This window comes from Nerophis lumbriciformis, linkage group LG15, assembly GCF_033978685.3.
Source record: "Nerophis lumbriciformis linkage group LG15, RoL_Nlum_v2.1, whole genome shotgun sequence".
In the NCBI taxonomy this organism is placed as follows: domain Eukaryota; kingdom Metazoa; phylum Chordata; class Actinopteri; order Syngnathiformes; family Syngnathidae; genus Nerophis; species Nerophis lumbriciformis.
The window spans coordinates 43,333,019-43,355,103 of record NC_084562.2 but is presented as its reverse complement, the minus strand read 5'-3'; positions in this window follow the sequence as shown (position 1 = coordinate 43,355,103).

Sequence of the window (22,085 nt, the reverse complement as noted above, 5' to 3'; positions counted from 1 at the left end):
AAACATCTTTACACCACTCCGGCTTAGGGTTACACCAATGTTTATTTTACAACAAACTTGTGTCGGATTGTGCAAAGTCTCTCTCTCAGGCTTTTCAGCCGTCGTCTTTTTCCCAAGTGAGCACACGAATGGTTTCTCTTCAGTCTCTTTTATGCTTTTCAGCAAATGTCTTTCGTGTCTGGCAATCTCGCTCTCGCTCTCTCTCCTCTCGTCTCGTCTCGTGCTCGTCCTCCACCAACAACAACCCCCCTCTCTTTCCCGACTGCTGCCTTTAACAGAGCGACAGGTGATCAGACAAACACTCCCAGCTGAGTCATCTACGCCAGTGTTTTTCAACCACACACACTAGTGTGCCGTGAGATACAGTCTGGTGTGCCGTGGGAGATAATCTAATTTCACCTATTTGGTTAAAAATATTCTTTGCAAACCAGTAATTATAGTCTGCAAATGATGTGTTGTTGTTGAGTGTCGGTGCTGTCTAGAGCTCGGCAGAGTAACCGTGTAATACTCTTCCATATCAGTAAGTGGCTAAATGCTTTGTAGATGTAGGAAACAGCGGGAGGCATTGTGCAGGTAAAAAGGTGTCTAATGCTTAAACCAAAAATAAACAAAAGGTGAGTGCCCCTAAGAAAAGGCATTGAAGCTTAGGGAAGGCTATGCAGAACGAGACTACAACTGAACTGGCTACAAAGTAAACAAAAACAGAATGCTGGACGACAGTAAAGACTTACTGTGGAGTAAAGACGTCGTCCACAAAGTGCATCCGAACATGACATGACAATCAACAATGTCCCCACAAAGGAGGATAAAAACTAGAGATGTCCAATAATATCGGCCTGCCGATATTATCGGCCGATAAATGCTTTAAAATGTAATATCGGAAATTATCGGTATCGTTTTTTTTATTATCGGAATCGTTTTTTTTGTTGTTGTTTTTTTAATTAAATCAACATAAAAAACACAAGATACACTAACAATTAGCGCACCAACCCAAAAAACCTCCCTCCCCCATTTACACTCATTTACACAAAAGGGTTGTTTCTTTCTGTTATTAATATTCTGGTTCCTACATTATATATCAATATATATCAATACAGTCTGCAAGGGATACAGTCCGTAAGCACACATGATTGTGCGTGCTGCTGGTCCACTAATAGTACTAACCTTTAACAGTTAATTTTACTAATTTTCATTAATTACTAGTTTCTATGTAACTGTTTTTATATTGTTTTACTTTCTTTTTTATTCAAGAAAATGTTTTTAATTAATTTATTTTATTTTGTTAATTTAAAAAAAAAAGACCTTATCTTCACCATACCTGGTTGTCCAAATTAGGCATAATGTGTTAATTCCACGATTGTATACATCTGTATCGGTTTATATCAGTATCGGTTATGAAGAGTTGGACAATATCGGATATCGGCAAAAAGCCATTATCGGACATCCCTAATAAAAACAACTGAAATATTCTTGATTGCTAAAATAAAGTGCAGGAAATATCACTCAAAGGAAGACATGGAAACTGCTACAGGAAAATACCCCCAAAAAAGAAAAAGCCACCATAATAGGAGCGCAAGACAAGAACTAAAACACTAGACCTATATTGATGCATGCTTGGTTATGGTTTTGTCAAGGCTTGGACTTTGGCGTGGTTTGTTCTCCCGTGGTGCAAATGATTTGGACCAGACATGGCATGAAGGTGAATACATTTTAATTCTAACTCAAAAAAGTACAAACGAAAGGCGCGCACAATGGCGGAGGTAAAAAACTTGGCTAATGAAAACAAAACTTGCACAAAGGCAGAAACTGTGAACAATGAAACAAAAACTTACTTGGCATGGGACTGTGAACATGGCATTATGCAGAGTGACGATAAAGAGTGTGTTGCCAGAAAGACAGCCTGGCAACTCGAAGCTTAAATAATAGTGACATGATTAGTGAAAACAGGTGCGTGACTCAAAACGTGAAACAGGTGCGTGACGTGACAGGTGAAAACTAATGGTTGCTATGGTGACAAAACAAGAGAGTGAAACCAGGAACTAAAAAGCGTCCAAAAAACAAACAGCACATGGCCAAACAAAAACATGATCAACACAGACATGACAGGTTTAAAGTCATATCCAACAATTGCGACGACTTTTTACTGTCAACTGAGTTTTGTTTTTTAATGATTTCTGCTGGTGGTGTGCCTCTGCATTTTTTCAACGCAAAAAATGTGCAATGGCTCAAAAAAGGTTGAAAAACAGTGTCGCTGATCTCGAAGCCGGTCCTGGCACACCCCGCTTTGCTGCAGGTCCGCAGGCCACGCCCCCCCACACACTTGCTCATGTATGATACTGTTACTGATACTGACATTGTCACTTGGACGTTCTGGGCACTGTGGGTTCACTCATGGAGAAGGTATGTAACCCACAGTGCCCAGAACACACAGAAATTATCCGGATAAGGTAGTGTTTTTTAACCTTTTTTGAGCCAAGGCACATTTTTTTCATCGAAAAACTCAGAAGGCACACCACCAGCAGAAATCATTAAAAAATGTAACTCGATATGGACAATAAAAAGTCGTCGTCGCAATTGTTTAATATGAATTTAAACCATAACCAACCATGCATCACTATACTTGTCTCAAAGTACTGTCACGACCTGTCACATCACGCCGTGACTTATTTTGAGTTGTTTAGTGTTTTCCTGTGTGTAGTGTCCAGCACTCCTATTTTGGTGGCTTTTCCTGTTTTGTTGGTATTTTCCTGTTGCAGTTTCATGTCTTCCTCTGAGCGATATTCCCCGCACCTGTTTTGTTTTAGCAATCAAAACTATTTCAGTTGTTGTTATCCTTCTTTGTGTGGACATTGTTGTCATGTCATGTACGGATGTACTTTGTGGACGCCATCTCTGCTCCACACGCTGTAAGTCTTTGCTGTCATCCAGCATTCTGTTATTCTTTACTTTGTAGCCAGTTTAGTTGTAGTTTCATTCTGCATAGCCATCCCTAAGCTTCAATGTCTTTTTTTTACGGCCACTCACCTTTTGTTTATTTTTGGTTTAAGCATTAGATACCTTTTTACCTGCACACTGCCTACCGCTGCCGTCTTCATACTGTGGTCATGACAAACTATGATCCCGCAGGTAGCAATTATCTACCTGCTGCCACCTACTGATATGGAAGAGAATAACATGGTTATTCTGCCGAGCTACAGACAACAGTGACACTCAACAACGGCACATTATTTGCGGATTATAATTACTGGTTTGCAAAAAATATTTTTACCCAAATAGCTGAAATGACATAATCTCCCACAGCACACCAGACTGTATCTCACGGCACACTAGTGTGCCGCGGCACAGTGGTGAAAAACAGTGGGATCAGGCCCAAAATGTAATGACATTGTCATGATCCCACATGACTGTTTTGACCAGTATTTTCACTTTCTCGTTTGCCACGAGCTTAGAACGTCATTCAACATTGATAAACAGGAAACGGAAAAGACATTAAAAAAATATATCTACACTCTGAAATACACAGAAAATAACATGGAATTATTAATATTATAGACACAAATACTTTTGATAACATTACAGAAGTAAATTACAATTACACTGCATTTTATAAAGTGCATAGATTGTAAGCATAATATCCCGCCAAACTTAAACTCTGTGCAACAGCGATTTCACAAATATAACAACAGTAGTTACACTACCTGTGTTTTCCAAGTAAATGAACTTCTTGCCTGTACTTTGCCTTCCTTGCTTTGCATCCTTGAGTCCAAACCAAGTACACCAACAGAAAAACGTAAAAGGCTGGTTCTTTGTCCTATTTCGGACATTTCCTAAAAGTTGCATGAAAATCTGCCTATAACTTCTTAAGTTGCTTTGCTAACAAACTAGCAGACAGACAAACCAACCGCAGTGATTACATAACCTCTTGGAGGAGGTAATAAATAGGTAAAAATGTACAAGTAAAAAGTTGCCCTCAATATAACTTAAGTTATTCAACTTCTTTGATTTGAACTTCAAATGCATCTAACTTTTTCGTAGCAATTGTTGAATGGCATTTTTTAAAAGATTTAAAATACAATTCTGCATACGGTAATGCTTTTGCAAATTATGTATCAAATTTGTCATTTCTCGACACACTTTGCACTATGTTACTATATATTCTCTTCTTTGCAAGTAAAGTGCACCCCGAACACTAGATATGTAAATCTTACAACTCACAATGCCATCCAATTACGATTCTTGGGTTGACGGTTTAATTTAGAATCGATTGTAATTCAACAAGCTTTTTGATTCAAACCAAATGTTGCATTTGGCATATTTTGTGTAGAAATTATGATAAAACCTTTTTTAAACAGGTTACAGGAAAGCACACATATGGCTTAAACATTTTTGAATTGTTTTGTAATTGATAAAAATAACAAATTGATTCTTGAAAACTATGAATCGATTTAGATTGGAATAATTATAAGAATCGCGATTCAGACGTGAATCAATTTATTTGAGCAGCCCTACCAAGCACAGCTAACATGACAGTGACGCAATAATTAGTATAGCTCGCGACTGTTCTACAGTGCGTCCTAGCTGCTGCATCTCTGCTGCGGTATTTCACGCCAGCATCTGGCCAATCCCGATCTTGTGCATCGGATGGGACTATCCCCAGTTAATACGTAATAATACGAAAGGTATTCCATGTAATCATTCTTCCCACCAGTTGTTAAAGACATGTTGCATAATAGAAATAACCAGAATGACTGCATATAAAACACAAGGGAAACAAATACACACGCTAAGATGTGGTTCATTCCTGTGGGTTCATGCATTTAAACATAGGATTGATTCCTTCATTATTACACATGTTCTGTGGTACACTTTTCCAGCATCCTGCTAACCTGCAAACTACTTGGTTTTTGTCTCCCCTCAGATCTTCATACCTCGCCCAAATGCACCCCCTCTAACGAACCACACTGTCAAACTTGAAGGAATTTCGAAGGCACTGACCACATTCAACGTCTCAGATCCCAATGTGACCATCTTAGTGAGAGTGGAGCCCAGTCAAAATGTGTCTTTGGTTCTTACGTTGTCTCAAGGTTCGCCTCCTAATTCCAGCTATTTTGCCAAAACAACCATCCTGAGCTCAAGAGGTAACAGTTAGTATGATTATTGCACATAACACTTGTTCTCCAATGTCTTTTTCATCTTTCATTACATTAAAGATTGAACCAAAGCAAGATTATATATAAGAACATTTCAATTATGTTCAAAATTGTTTTTTTACAATGTTCGACCAGTCCTTTTAAGTAATGCGTTATATTTAAAAAATAAATAAATTAAAAAATATATATATTTAACAGAAAATGCAATCAAAGTATCATTAAATATCTCCAAACAAGGACTATAATTTTTGTTGGGTTTTTGTTTCCAATATTTTTCACTCTTATACTAAATTTTTAGTACTGTGAATACACTAATCAATGTTGACATAAGATACACATGTATTTGCCATTTTTATCAAAGGTATACCGGTACATGTTTAATAGTTTCTGGATAAATGGGAGAAATTGTTGTGGTATTGCGGTTCTCCAAATCAATGGTTCCAATGAGAAATCATTTGAATCTAATTAGTCCATTCCAAACACCCTGTCATGTCTGTATTATCATGTTTTGTTTTAAGTCATGTTTTGTTTAGTTTCTGTCTTTTCACTCCCTTGTCTGGTCACCATAGCAACCATTAGTTTTCACCTGTCACGTCACGCACCTGTTTCACGTCTTGAGTCACGCACCTGTTTTCGTTAATCATGTCCGTAGTATTTAAGTTCAGTGTTTTTTCAGTTTGTTTTTCTGACGACCTCGCACCCCATACCGCACCACATTTATGCTCTGTCCATTCCTCTATGATCCTGCTTCATGTCCCTTGTCACAGTAAGTTTTGGTTCCATGTTTATAGTCTTTTTGTTTTTCATAGTTTATTCTCCGCCACTGTGCGCGCATTTATTCCTTTTTTTTGATAAATATAAATAAATCATGTACCTCCATTCCCGTCTCGCCCGTGCCAACTTCCCGTTGCATCCCGGAAAAGCACACACCCAGGACCAAGTCTTGACAGTAGGTCGTCAGCAGACCCGCTTTTCCGCACCTGAGTTGGACATGTTCGACGAGGCTTCTTGGGCGGTCCTGTGCGCGATGGAGGAGGAAACGCGGCGCTACTCCTCCATGGAGTATAGAGACTTCATTTGGTCCCAGGACGACACAGCGTCATCTCAGCCGAGGAAGCGCCGCTCCCGACGAAGGACGTCAGGTAGAACTTCCGCGAGCCTGCAGGACACGCCCCTCCCACATGCCCCTCCCCCTCCGGGCGGAAGCAAGCAGCAGCCAGCCCGGCTTCGCCCGGATGACGTCAAAGACCAGGATTTTTTTTTTCTGAATTCTTTTTCTTTTGATTCCCCGCTCCCCAGGACTCAAGCCACACCCAAGACACAAAACAATTTTTTTTCACCCACTCAATCCCAGGCACAAGAAAAACAATTTGGACAATTTAATGGGGAAGTTTCTGCTCTCCTCCGCCCACCCCTACAGAGAGTTCCAGACCGCAGGGAGCGCGTCTGGTATCCGCCCCTTGAGGGGGGGGCTAGGGCTGGGAATTGTTCAGGTTGGGTGGCTCAGCATCACCATGTCAAGCCACAGCCTCCCTCACGGCCGCCACCACCAGTCTTCCGACCTGTCAAGCCACAGCCTCCAGCACGACCGCCCTCACCAGTGTTCCGACCCGTCAAGCCACAGCCTCCAGCACGACCGCCCTCACCAGTCTTTTACCATGCCAAGCCGCAACCCCCAGCTAGACCACCTCCACCTGCACCAGTAGCTCCACGACGCCAAGCTCCGGTACCAGCTCCACGACGCCAAGCTCCGGTACCAGCTCCACGACGCCAAGCTCCGGTACCAGCTCAACAAGTCCAAGACCAAGACCCTCCACGCCAAGACCAAGACCCTCCACGCCAAGACCAAGACCCGCCATGCCAAGACCAAGACCAAGACCCGCCATGCCAAGACCAAGACCCGCCATGCCAAGACCAAGACCCGCCATGCCAAGACCAAGACCAAGACCCGCCATGCCAAGACCAAGACCCGCCATGCCAAGACCAAGACCCGCCATGCCAAGACCAAGACCCGCCATGCCAAGACCAAGACCCACGCCAAGACCAAGACCTATACCAAGACCCACGCCGAGCTTCGCCGCCTGACGCGCCACGCCGAGCTTCGCCGCCTGACGCGCCACGCCGAGCTTCGCCGCCTGACTCACCACGCCAAGCCACGCCTGCCACGATGACGACGCGCCTGCCTCCTCGTCTGCCACGGATATGGCCGCTACCTGGTCGCCCGCCACGCCAAGTGCGCCCACCTCCCAGTCGGCCACGAATGTGGCCATTCCCTGGGCGCCCACCTCGCCTGCTGCAGCGGCGTTCCACTCGCCGCCGCCACCTAACTCTGCCCCGGTGGATACGGGGACACGTGGTCTGGCGACCCACCGCCATGTCCCCCTCCCGCCCTCCCATGACTTTTGTTAAGTTTTTTTTCTTGGACATCTGGTATCTGTCCTTAAGGGAGGGGTTCTGTCATGTCTGTATTATCATGTTTTGTTTTAAGTCATGTTTTGTTTAGTTTCTGTCTTTTCACTCCCTTGTCTGGTCACCATAGCAACCATTAGTTTTCACCTGTCACGTCACGCACCTGTTTCACGTCTTGAGTCACGCACCTGTTTTCGTTAATCATGTCCGTAGTATTTAAGTTCAGTGTTTTTCAGTTTGTTTTTCTGACGACCTCGCACCCCATACCGCACCACATTTATGCTCTGTCCATTCCTCTATGATCCTGCTTCATGTCCCTTGTCACAGTAAGTTTTGGTTCCATGTTTATAGTCTTTTTGTTTTTCATAGTTTATTCTCCGCCACTGTGCGCGCTTTCATTTATTCCTTTTTTTTGATAAATATAAATAAATCATGTACCTCCATTCCCGTCTCGCCCGTGCCAACTTCCCGTTGCATCCCGGAAAAGCACACACCCAGGACCAAGTCTTGACACACTCAAAACCATGAACAAAAACACCTTTTGGAGAGATTATAGTTTCACATCCAGAAAGCAATGCGAAATAGATATCCATGGCGAATTAAATAAACCAACTTTTAACATCACTATTACATGTATGGAAGACTCTTGTTGATTACAGACACTTTGCTTTGAGTTATTGCTTGAATTCAATAGGTATTTATCACCTGCTTTATCAAAGTGCGAACACTCGCAACTTTCCTTGGCCCCATAATTTCCTTTTTTATAGTCATATTTAATAACAAAATCACAGACTGAGTCACCAAAATGTGGGATTCTTTATTTAGACACAACGTTCCGTGGATTGATACACGGCCAAATGGACTAGTTTGTTGCACTGAATGTTTGGCAGCATAATAACTGAGACGGTGTGACAAATATGTTTTGCAAAAATCAAATCCTTCTAAAAGTGGGGCGTACATGAAGCGAGGTACATGCACATATTGGGCTGTGGAAATCAGTGTTGCCAACTCCTCAGTAAGAAAATTAGTTATCGACTGTCCTACGAGTCTCTAGGTGACGTCATCGCCTCATCAAGAATAACATGGTAGAAGAGATATCAAGTGAGTTAAAGGCCTACTGAAATGCGATTTTCTTATTTAAACGGGGATAGCAGGTCCATTCTATGAGTCATACTTGATCATTTTGCGATATTGCCATATTTTTGCTGAAAGGATTTAGTAGAGAACATCGACGATAAAGTTTGCAACTTTTGGTCGCTGATAAAAAAGCCTTGCCTGTACCGGAAGTAGCAGACGATATGCGCGTGACGTCACAGGTTGTGGAGCTCCTCACATCTGCACATTGTTTACAATCATGGCCACCAGCAGCGAGAGCGATTCGGACCGAAAGCGACGATTTTCCCATAAATTTGAGCAGGGATGAAAGATTTGTGGATGAGGAAAGTGAGAGTGAAGGACTAGAGGGCAGTGGGAGCGATTCAGATAGGGAAGATGCTGTGAGAGGCGGGTGGGACCTGATATTCAGCTGGGAATGACTAAAACAGTAAATAAACACAAGACATATATATACTCTATTAGCCACAACACAACCAGGCTTATATTTAATATGCCACAAATTAATCCCGCATAAGAAACACCTCCCCCCTCCCGTCCATATAACCCGCCAATACAACTCAAACACCTGCACAACACACTCAATCCCACAGCCCAAAGTACCGTTCACCTCCCCAAGGTTCATACAGCACATATATTTCCCCAAAGTCCCCAAAGTTACGTACGTGACATGCACATAGCGGCACGCACGTACGGGCAAGCGATCAAATGTTTGGAAGCCGCAGCTGCATGCGTACTCACGGTACCGCGTCTGCGTATCCAACTCAAAATCCTCCTGGTAAGAGTCTCTGTTGTCCCAGTTCTCCACAGGCCAATGGTAAAGCTTGACTGTCATCTTTTGGCAATGTAAACAATGAAACACCGACTGTGTTATCCGGCACAACAGTCAGGGGGTGCATTCTACGGCAAATGTGCATTATCCGGCACAACACCTGCCGCAATACACCGCTTCCCACCTATAGCTTTCTTCTTTGCTGTTTCCATTGTTCATTGAACAAATTGCAAAAGATTCACCAACACAGATGTTCAGAATACTGTGGAATTTTGCGATGAAAACAGACGACTTAATAGCTGGCCACCATGCTGTCCCAAAATGTCCTCTACAACCCGTGACGTCACGCGCAGGCGTCATCATACCGAGACGCTTTCAGCAGGATATTTTGCACAAAATTTAAAATTGCACTTTAGTAAGCTAACCTGGCCGTATTGGCATGTGTTGCAATGTTAAGATTTCATCATTGATATATAAACTATCAGACTGTGTGGTCGGTAGCAGTGGGGTTTCAGTAGGCCTTTAAAATGTGATTATACCTTTTAATGAACTTTCTACTGTTGATTCTTAGTTGTTTTCTTTAAATTTAAACAATTTTATTCTGCATTGTTAAATGTTACAGTATCAAATTTGATCAAAAGATTGGAGGGTTGTGGAAATCATGAACAAAACTAATCTTTTGACTGACTCATCACTATGAACGATGGGATTGGGATGTTGCAGTGACATGACAGTGAAGCTGAAACAATGGCAGCTTTTCATTTGCAGTCTGGACAGATTTTTTAAGGTGACTATAACCAATTTTAGTGTTTAAAAAGAAAAAAAAAAATTTAAAAGCATACATTCGGTCAGACCCGGATAGCGTCATCGAAATGGTTTTCCTATGCAATACTGCAGCGTGTTTTCCCATTTCTTGCATTAATTCAAGTAAACACATTTATAAATCAATGAAAATAAATACTACACTCATTCATATTTTTGCTGCTTTTTTTGTGCAAAAGGAGGCTATCAGTGGATCATAACCCCAGAGATGTTACAGCAGATTCCTGGGACGTGGTACATTAGCAGCGAACTCTTCAACTCCACGTGGGAACCTGGCCTGACACTGAGCATCACCTCTTTTATGACCAAGTGCATGTACTGGAGCATAGACCGTCAGGTGTGGAGTACAGATGGATGTCAGGTGAGTTTCCAGCACACAAATCTACATCAAGACAACATATCCAGCGGGCATCAAAGAGTCATGTTTAAATTCAGAATATGCCGCCACTGATCAGTATCGGCCGATTTTCGTAAACAAGTATGTGATCACAGTTGCCAATTAATACCTTCACAAATACCATGTTACGTACGGCGGGGGAAGAAGACGACACAACGGCAGGAATCAGTTCAACAGGTTTATTGAACTTGATGATGTACTGGGGTATGTAAGATACTAAGAATGTATGGTGCAGGATGATGTGAAGAATTAACAATGTAAATGTTACCAGAGGGTGTTGTACGTGCGTGTTGGATGAATAGTCCACAAGTCCAGAGGGGCAAGGCAAGAAGGAAGTCCATGGGCAAGCGAGAGGTCGGGCACTGGAGAGCGGTGTCGAGGTCCGTGTCCGGGCGGGGGTCGAGGATCGAGGGAAGCCGTCCAAAGTCCGAAGGGAAGTCCAAGGGAACGAAGCGCACAGCTCGATCACTGGTTACGGAAGGGATACTACGGGGAACACAAATGACATATATGACACAGGCAGAGGGAAAGCACAGAGAGCAGGTACGAGGAGGGAAGCCAGAGACGAGATGCTTACTGCAACGAGTCTAAGTTTCTCTCAAACAAGTTTTGTATTGTGTAATAAAAGAGAAAGTTTTGTATTGTGTAATAAAAGAGAATAATGAACAAGTTTAAATTGTGTTGATAATAGTTATTGGGTTGATATTGTTAAACTGTAAATAGCACTCACTATCTGATCGGTATCTGTCTTGGTATCGGCTGTTCAAACTAATGGATGATCGGTAACAGAATCGGCATAAAACCCTACTCGGAACGTCCCTAATCTATATCATCTTTCTTGTTCTCCACTTATACCCACCATCCATGTTCTTTGTGAGTCAGCTAATATTTGTAAAAGGTCAACATTTCACATGGGTGCTGTCATTTTCCTGTTTTGACCCGCAGGTTGGGGAGCAAAGCACTCCCGCACACACACATTGTCTCTGCAACCACCTCACGCTCTTCGGAAGTTCCTTCTTTGTGATGCCAAACTATGTGGACATAACACGCACGGCAGAGTTGTTTGGGACTGTGTCTCAAAACTTTGTGGTGTTGTCATTGCTTTGCGCTTTCTTCAGCCTCTACCTGCTCACTCTGGCGTGGGCTTGCTATGCTGACTGCAGGTCGCTTTCCAGAGTGAGTCAAACGAAAACATGACTTTTATTTTATATCAACTCTCATAGTATGCCTTATTTACTGTATTTATCCTATTGTCTTGTGTTCTTCCAACACATTTGGATCTCAAATCAGAGAAAAATTACTCTGCTGGAGGATAACCATCCATGTGCACAGTACAACTATCTGATCAGCGTCCAAACTGGCCATCGTAAGAATGCAGGGACGACTGCTAATGTAAGTCTGTGCCTACAAGTATTTTTTCTTATTTAAATGGACATATATTTGTATTTAAAACGGCTCTATCCTACATGTGTAACTTTGTATATATTTAAAATGAACACCTAAGTCCCTCACACTGTTGGTAGAACACATGAAGGACATATAACATCAGTAGAAGAGGGGCGGCTTTTCAGGATCACATTCGGCTTGAGCCTTCTAAATTTCAAATTACACTCCTCTCTCTTCTTCTGTCCAATTTTGCGCAAGTCCTTTTGACTGGAGAGGTCCTCACTACCTTAGCTACAACCTGCAACAATGCACCTGGCAGAATCATTGCACTTAAAAAGTACAAGGAAATTAGTTTTCAGTGCAACGCGTCCAAGAACAGAGGTACAATATACTTTATTTATACAGGGGTAGACAGAACAGGAAGACTGATTGGTCGCCCCGCAAAGAGGTGGGAAGTAAAGGTAAAGGTTTTTTTCAGGTCTCAAACTGAAAAAAAACTTTGAGCAACAATAAGCACATATTACAACACAAAAAAACTTGAGACTTGCGACGTGGATGGGCGGCGGGAATCCAGCTCGCAGCTGCAGCTATCCGGGCGCTGCTTCATATTCCATCATAGCGCGGTGGTGAAGCGACAAAGGCGTGAGACGGGGAGAGGAGTGGAGTGCAGTGACGTGCGGTGAGGTTCATGGCTGGTGAGGCACTGACTTTATCACAGTCAGATTCACAAACATATGAACCCTAAAGAGTATCTCATTCACCATTTGATTGGCAGCAGTTAACGGGTTATGTTTAAAAGCTCATACCAGCATTCTTCCCTGCTTGGCACTCAGCATCAAGGATTGGATTTGGGGGTTAAATCATCAAAAATGATTCCCGGGCGCGGCGCCGCTGCTGCCCACTGCTCCCCTCACCTCCCAGGGGGTGAGCAAGGGGATGGGTCAAATGCAAAGGACAAATTTCACCACACCCAGTGTGTGTGACAAGCATTGGTACTTTAACTTTAACTTTAACTTTACACATACAAACTGTTGCACACAAAAAAGCACATTTAATGAAAAAAAACCTTATTATAGTCTTACCTTTACTTATAAATGAAGTCCATGCGCTGCTTCTTTTGAACAAAAGCATCGATAACTTGTTTATAGAAGTCTTCCTTATCTTTCTTCAGTTTTAAAAGTCTCTCTGTCTCGATGGAGATTTTCCGTTAAGTATTACCTCCTGCTTCAATTGAAAGTCCAGTTTAGAAAACTGTTTTATTTTAGATATGTAATCCTCCATGTTAAAAATCCAGGCGAGAGGAAAAAATAAACGATCGCTAACTGTTGCTGCTTGTTGTCACTTCTTCTGCAGCCGAGTAGTCGCAAGAATGATCTCTGGGATCACTACTGCCCTCTACCACCAGGAGGCGGGATTACTGCGAGCCTCACCCAGTGCGTCTTCGCAGCCGTTTTATGATTGCTCAGCACAAGAAATATGTTACACACATACAGTTGTTGACAAAATACACTGTACATTATATACCTTAGCTAACTAAACTATGGAAATGTATAATATAATTCATATAGCAATACGGTCTCACTGCACAGCAGGCCAGCAGTTAGCCGATTCATTGCGCAATCCATGGCGAGGCTCAACTGGCTGGTGACTCACCACAAGTCTCTTTGAACGGCAAATGTAAAAATTCAGCGATTTTGAATAAAAATAATCTAAAACTGGTGAAGTTAAATGGGAAATAACTTTATAGTAAAATCACTGGATACATATAACAATTTAATTCATTTTTTTTCTTTTTACATTTTTTTTCTTTCCATGATGGCACGAGAGGCCCCGCCTCACCTGCCTCCCTTGACTGCACGTCACTGGTGGAGTGTATATGTGCATATCTGTGTAGTAGCAGTCCATGGGTGTCTGTCCGTAAGCCTGAAAGTAGCTCTGCTCAGGATCACAAGACAGAGTCAAAAACAAGTGTCTTTGAAGAAGGGGGAAATACATTTCAGAGCGCCTTTCGTTGCAATGGTCTCACTGGGGCGTTTACAGCCTTGCTAAGGCCAGTGCAAAGGGAGTCGATTTGTAGATAGGGATTGGTATGGTTAGGGCGAGCAGACACATATTTTTTATCTGATCTAGTTATCTGTGCTAGCTCTCAAATTGATCATCATTTCTCCTTGCTGAGCGGAAAGCTTCTCCGAGATGTTATCAGGTTTGAGATTTGTTTCTAAATATCCTCAAAGTCTGGATGCCCACAGCTCTGCCCAACCCAGCCTAGGATCCTTAAAGAGCAGCCATCATGTTAAGTTAAAGTTAAAATTAAAGCACCAATGATTGTCACACACACACTAGGTGTGGTGAAATTTGTCCTCTGCATTTGGCCAATCCCCTTGTTCACCCCCTGGAAGGTGAGAGGAGCAGTGAGCGGCAGCGGTGGTCGCGCCCGGGAATCATTTTTGGTGATTCAACCCCCAATTCCAACCCTTGATGCTGAGTGCCAAGCAGGGAGGTAATGGGTCCCATTTTTATAGTCTTTGGTATGACTCGGTTTGAACTCCCAACCTACAGATCTCAGGGCGGACACTCTAAACCAGGGGTCCTCACACTTTTTCTGCAGGCGAGCTACTTTTCAATTGATCAAGTCGTGGGGATCTACCTCATTCATATATATAATTTATATTTACTTATTTATGAAATATATGTTTTTGTTAACAAGTTAAAGGTGTTTAATGATAATGCAAGCATGTTTAACACATATAGTTAATATTGTTAATACATTAAAGGTGTTTAATGATAATACAAGTATGTTTAATACATATAGTTAATATTGTTAACAAGTTAAAGGTGTTTAAAGATAATGCAAGCATGTTTAACACATATAGTTAATATTGTTAACAAGTTAAAGGTGGTTAAAAATAATACAAGCATGTTTAACACAAATAGTTAATATTGTTAACAACTTAAAGGTGGTTAAAGATAAAACAAGCATGTTTAACACATATAGTTAATATTGTTAACAAGTTAAAGGTGGTTAAAGATAATACAAGCATGTTTAACACATATAGATTCCTTTCTTTCATGAAGACAATAATATAAGTTGGTGTATTACCTGATTCTGATGACTTGCATTGATAGGAATCAGACAGTGGTGATGATAACGTCCGCATTTTCGAATGGAGGAGAAAAAAAGTCCTCCTTTCTGTCCAATACCACATGAAAGTGGTTGGTTTTTGGCATCTTATTTGTCCAGCTTCCGTACTCCTTTGTATACACTTTACAAGAAATACATTGTCGGCAAACTCCGTAGCTTGCTAGCTTGTGCACGCCAGCTTTCTGAGACTCTTATTTTGGTAGCGCAGGCAGGATGAAGCAGAGCTTTTATTGTGCAACTGTGCAGTCGGTCTTTGGAGTTTTGACGACAGGTACGGCGCCAGAGTCTGTTGAAATAAAGTGTTTCTCGCCTTCCAGTCGGTAATTTTAATGAGCTGGCAACAGCCAGCGTCATCTCAGAAGACCCTCGGTGCCGTGAATGTCAATCAAGTGACGAAAGTGACGTCATAGTGAAGATTTATGATCGCTCATTTTTAGGACTATTTTTTTAATGCTTGGCTGGTGATCGACTGACACACCCTCCGAGATCGACCGGTAGATCGCGATCGACGTAATGAGCACCCCTGCTCTAACCACTTGGCCTCTGAGTAGGCTTGTTCCGAATTTGTCCAAAAACCAGAGCAACGCTCAATGTTATCACTGTTCCAAATAGATAGACGTCTTCGACGGAAAGAATTGCCGGGCACACGGCCCTCAAGTATCCAGCAGCACCACGTTCTGTCAGGACAATGAGGGTCCCCAGGATCTGAGCTTCTCATTGTGAAGATCTTGTCAATTTCATTGAGAGACCAGTTTACAATTTCCGTATTTCAGGTTTCCGAAAACAGTGCAAAATAGAGGCTCTTATAACGTTAAGACAAGATTAAACTGAGCAAAAGCCGGATAAATGAAGAAGGGGGAATGTGCGCCTTTGTTGAGCGCCGGAAGAAAAAGATGAGACCTGCAGGATGAAGATGAGACTAAAACACATACTGAGCAATATGAAATTGTCTTCTGTAGGTGACATCAGCAGGCTGATGCAGGCCCACCCACATTTTGGAGCAAATAGCGGGCGTTCCAAACTGTGTTGAAATTTTTTAGAAGACAAGCTTAAAATCACTACTGTGTCTATTTAGAGTGGAATTTTACCCGCAAACATTCTATGAAGTCCAGAACTATGAATCAAGTTCCAATGTTAGCATTAGAGAGGCCCCTTAATAATGCACTAAACCCATTTTCAGCGTATTCAGTATATATTCAACAAATGTGTGAAGTGCAAAAGACAGTCGTTAAACACTGTAAATCAAGGGTGTCAAATCATGGCATTAAAACAAAAAAATAAAGACAACTTCAGATTGTTTTCTTTGTCTTACTTTGGCCAAAAATTTAACAAACACATTCTGAAAATATTATAATAAAAAATAGAAAAAAATAAGTTTAGATCCATGAAGCAAAGAAGAAAGTGAATTAATGTTTATAACTGAATACATTGACATATGCATAAAAAATTGTTTTCTTTTGCATAATTTTTTTTTTTTTATGAATTAAGTTAACGTTTATGACAACCTTTTTCCAAAACACAATATAGAATGTGAGATATAACAGGATAATGCAAACATTTATCATTTGTTTTCAAAACGGTTACAAGAAAGTGGGACCCCAAAAATGTACTGTGGGACCCCATTTTTATGACTTGATGGGGTCCCTGAAAATTCCTAGCGACAACACTGATGGAGTATTGGTGCGTGCAAAACAGCAGCAGACGGCTGTGGCCTGCGGGCCGGTTCTAATACTAATCAAATATCATCCCAGGGACCATAGATATTTCTATGGCCCGCGGGCCTTGATTTTGACATATACGCAGTAATAGATTACAATACAATACTGCAATATAGTGTTCTGAATGAATTAACAGCAGGAAGAGTTGAAGCGTAGTGACGTGTGACTGAAACTTCATTCAATCATCGTGTGCGGTGCATTGTGCCTTCCATCAGGTCACAGTGACATTGCTTGGCTCAGAGGGACAAAGTGACACACACCATCTCAAAGATCCTGACAAGCCTGTATTTGAGAGGGGGGCTTTGGATATGTTCGTGCTGGCCACACCCTTCCCACTGGGTGACATACAAAACCTCAGGCTGCAGCATGACAACTCTGGAGGTCATCCATCATGGTAGGTATAGAGAGATGGATCACTTATCAGACATTGGGCCTGATCTACTAAAGAAAGTTGTGCATGTATTAAAACACGTGCAAACTTGATAGCACACACAAACTTGATCTACGAAGCCAAGTAGCGTGTCGCTTAAGTGTGCAAAATAGCGTACCTGGCTTCATGTTTATGTAGAATATATGTTGATTATTAAAACGGCCATATTACTGAAAGGAAGAGATGCAAATATGATCATTTAGCGCTTGCAATGTGGCTTATCAGGACTGAAACTGTTCTGCGGACACTTTTTTGCATCTTTTTTTATTGTATTTATTTTGGTGTCTGCTGGAGTTTTTTTTCCGATATGGGATATATATATATATACTATATATATACTATAAATATACTAATAACATATTTCCTACACGAAAACATTTCCTGCAATATACAGTTTTTCGCGTCTGAGTCATTCCAGTGCACGCTCGCAGTTAGTGCCAGCACCTTCAGCACCCTTAAAAGTGGGTTCTGTTGTAGATTGCACTGCAGGACTGCTTCTAAAATGCCCAGAAAAAGGGTTAATATTGTACTTAATTTGTGCGCTGCATGTTTCAAGATATAGCAAAATGCCAAAGGTAACATAATACATGAATGTGGAGCTAAATGATGTGTCGCCAGGGTGACAGCCGCTTACACGCAAAAAACAGGACAATGATCCCAAACACAAATCAAAACTGGAATGGCCTTGGGGGCGCTAAGGAGGTAATGGAATTGGGAGATGCAGCAGCCCGGATAGCAAGACTACCACCTCAACCCCCAGCCTGCTATTTTCTAACTAATCAACTAATACTTATAGAACTATCTGAAGAAACTAGATGTCATTGATAGTGAAACTTTGAATGATTGGCCCTTGGTTGTAATTTTGAACTCTTGTATATACTTATTTCCATCCATCTATCCATTTTCTACCGCTTGTCCTTAACCAATTTATTATCTATTTACAGTAAACTGTTTACTTTAGCAATCTGTTTCAAAATGTCTAAAACGTAATCTTACGAAATCTGAAGAAATAATTTAAAATTCAGGAATTCATGTCCAAATAATATATTCCAGACATGCAAAGTGTTACCATGAAACACATTTTATTGAGAACAATTATAGTTCCACATGCAGAAAACAATGCAAATACAGTGCATCCGGAAAGTATTCCCATAACCTCACTTTTTCCACATTTTTTTATGTTACAGTCTTATTGCAAAATGCATCTGTCCATTTTCTACCGCTTGTCCCTCTCAGCTGCATTCGGCGGAGTACACCCTGAACAAGTTATTCCAAAATGAAATACATAAATAATAATAATAATAATAATATATTTTACTTATAAGGCGCCTTTCTGGGCACTCAAGGACACCGTACAAAATCAAAACAATAAAATCAAATTGGATAAAAACTACAGCAACAAAGATCGATAAGATTTACGATGAATAAGCAGTCAGGAATAGGTGTGTTTTGAGTCTTGATTTGAAGAGGGATATTGAGTCTAAGTTACGAAGGTCTGGTGGTAATGAGTTCCAAAGATGAGGGGCAGAGCATGGTGGACAGTTTAAATAAGGGGACAGTGAGATGGATGGATGAAGAAGATCTTAGGGAACGTGAGGGTGTGGCGACAGGGATCAGGTCAGAGAGATATGACAGAGAGGTTATGGATAGCTTTGAAAGTGAGGAGAATTATTTTAAAGTGAATACGGTGTTTGATGGGTAGCCAGTGGAGTTGCTGCAGAACAGGGGTGATGTGATGGATTGAAGGGGTTCTGGTGATTATCTGGGCTGCAGTGTTCTGGAGAAGCTGAAGTTTGTGAAGTGACTTGTGAGGGAGACCAAACAGGAGAGAGTTGCAGTAGTCCAGGCGAGAGGTGACAAGGCTATGGACTAGTACGGCAGCAGTATGTGGGGTAAGGGATGGGCAAAGTCGATTAATGTTTCGTAGATGAAAGTAAGCAGACCCGGGTAATGTTGTTTATGTGGGCTTGAAAGGAAAGTGTGCTGTCGAGGATGACACCTAAACTCTTGACTTGGGAGGAGGGTGAGGCAGAGGAATTGCCGAGAGTAACGGACAAGCTGTTGGTTTTGGCGAGAATGGTTTTTTGTACCTACAAGTAAGATTCCGGTTTTATTTATATTGAGTTGAAGGAAATTGGATGAGAACCACTGCTTGAGTTCACTGAGGCAGTCTGTAAGGGAGGAAGGAGGAAGAGAAGCAGTTGGTTTGGTTGAGATGTAGAGCTGGGTGTCATCCGCACAACAGTGAAAATGTATTTTAAATTTACGGAAAATATTGCCAAGGGGAAGAATGTAAATGATAAAAAGTAATGGACCAAGAACAGAGCCCTGGGGGACACCAGAGGAAACGGGAGATTTGAATGAACGGAGTTGAAAAAACTGAGTGCGGTCAGAGAGATATGATCTAAACCAGTGAAGGGGTGTGCTTGTGATGCCAATACTGTGCAATCTTTGGAGGAGGACAGTGTGTGAAATGGTGTCAAAGGCTGCAGTGAGATCTAAGAGGATTAGGATAGTGAGAAGACCAGAATCAGCTGTCAGGAGGAGATCGTTTGTGATTTTTACTAGTGCTGTTTCAGTGCTGTGCAGGGGGTGGAAACCAGACTGGAATTGTTCATATAGGTTAAATAACTAGGTGGGAGTGAAGCTGGGAAGAGACCGTTTTTTCAAGGATTTTTGAGATGAATGGCAAATTTGACATTGGACGAAGATTATTAAAATTATTTGGATGTGAGCCTGGTTTTTTCAAAATTGGTGTTATGGCTGCTGTTCTGAAAGCAGAGGGAACAAGTCCAGTAGTGAAAGAAGAATGGATGATATTGGTGATGAGGTGGATCAGTGAGGCGAGGCAGACTTTCACCAAAGCAGTAGGGAGGGGGTCTAAAAGACAGGTGGATGGCTTGGATCGACGGATAAGTGCAGTGATGTCCAACTGAGAAGGCAGTGAAAAACTAGAAAATGAATGGATGAGGGAGGCAGGGGGGGTGAACTGTAGTTGAGGAGAAGAAGAAGGAAGTTGTTGATGAATCTGGGTGATTTTGGAATGGAAAAATTGCATAAGGGAACAACAAAAAGAAGTTGAGGCCATATGAGAGGGAAGTGAGTGTGGAGGATTTGAAATTTTGCCAAGAAGAGAAAAAAGTGTCTTGGAGTTGCCTTCATTAGAACTAATTAAAGGGGAACATTATCACAATTTCAGAAGGGTTAAAACCATTAAAAATCAGTTCCCAGTGGCTTATTTTATTTTTCAAAGTTTTTTTCAAAATTTTACCCATCACGCAATATCCCTAAAAAAAGCTTCAAAGTGCTTGATTTTAACCATCGTTATATACACCCGTCCATTTTCCTGTGACGTCACACAGTGATGCCAATACAAACAAACATGGCGGATAGAACAGCAAGGGAAAGCGACATTAGCTCGGATTCAGACTCGGATTTCAGCGGCTTAAGCGATTCAACAGATTACGCATGTATTGAAACGAATGGTTGTAGTGTGGAGGCAGGTAGCGAAAACGAAATTGAAGAAGATTTTGAGCCATATCGGTTTGAACCGTATGCAAGCGAAACCGACGAAAACGACACGACAGCCAGCGACACAGGAGAAAGCGAGGACGAATTCGGCGATCGCCTTCTAACCAACGATTGGTATGTGTTTGTTTGGCATTAAAGGAAACTAACATCTATGAACTAGGTTTACAGCATATGAAATACATTTGGCAACAACATGCACTTTGAGAGTGCAGACAGCCCAGTTTTCATCAATTAATATATTCTGTAGACATACCCTCATCCGCTCTCTTTTCTGAAAGCTGATCTGTCCAGTCCAGTTGGAAATGCATCTGCTTTGAGTGTCGCAGGATATCCACACATTCTTGCCATCTCTGTCGTAGCATAGCTTTCGTCGGTAAAGTGTGCGGAACAAACGTCCAATTTCTTGCCACTTTTGCATCTTTGGGCCACTGGTGCAACTTGAATCCGTCCCTGTTCGTGTTGTTACACCCTCCGACAACACACCGACGAGGCATGATGTCTCCAAGGTACGGAAAACAGTCGAAAAAACGGAAAATAACATAGCTGATTTGACTCGGTGTTTGTAATGTGTTTGAGAAAATGGCGGATTGCTTCCCGATGTGACGTCACAACGTGACGTCATCGCTCCGAGAGCGAATAATAGAAAGGCGTTTAATTCGCCAAAATTCACCCATTTAGAGTTCAGAAATCGGTTAAAAAAATATATGGTCTTTTTTCTGCAACATCAAGGTATATGTTGACGCTTACATAGGTCTGGTGATAATGTTCCTATTTAAAGTTGTGAAGTAGGATGATTTGGTGTTGTTTAGGCAGTCTTTGTAATGTTGAAGGTGTTGGATGTACATTTACTTTTGTCCTCAAAATTCGACAGACTATACCCCATAATGACAATTTGAAAAGTTTTTTGTTAAAAATTTTGCAAATTTTGCAATGTACATCCTGGATGAAAACCAATGCTTCGCTTCCAACCTAATGGAGCTTGAGAGGAATGGGCGAAACTGGCTTATGATAGGTGATGCAACATATTAAAAAATACTTTAAGCCAGGTGTCCCCAAACTAGCAGCCAGCGTCCCAAATCCGGCCCGTGGGAAGTCCCAAGTTTAAAAAAAAATAAATAAATAAATAAAAAAAAAAAATTTTTAATTATAATTTTTTTTCAATCTGTCCCTTCTTATCCATTTTCTACCACTTGTTACTCTCGGTTTCTCCTAGCC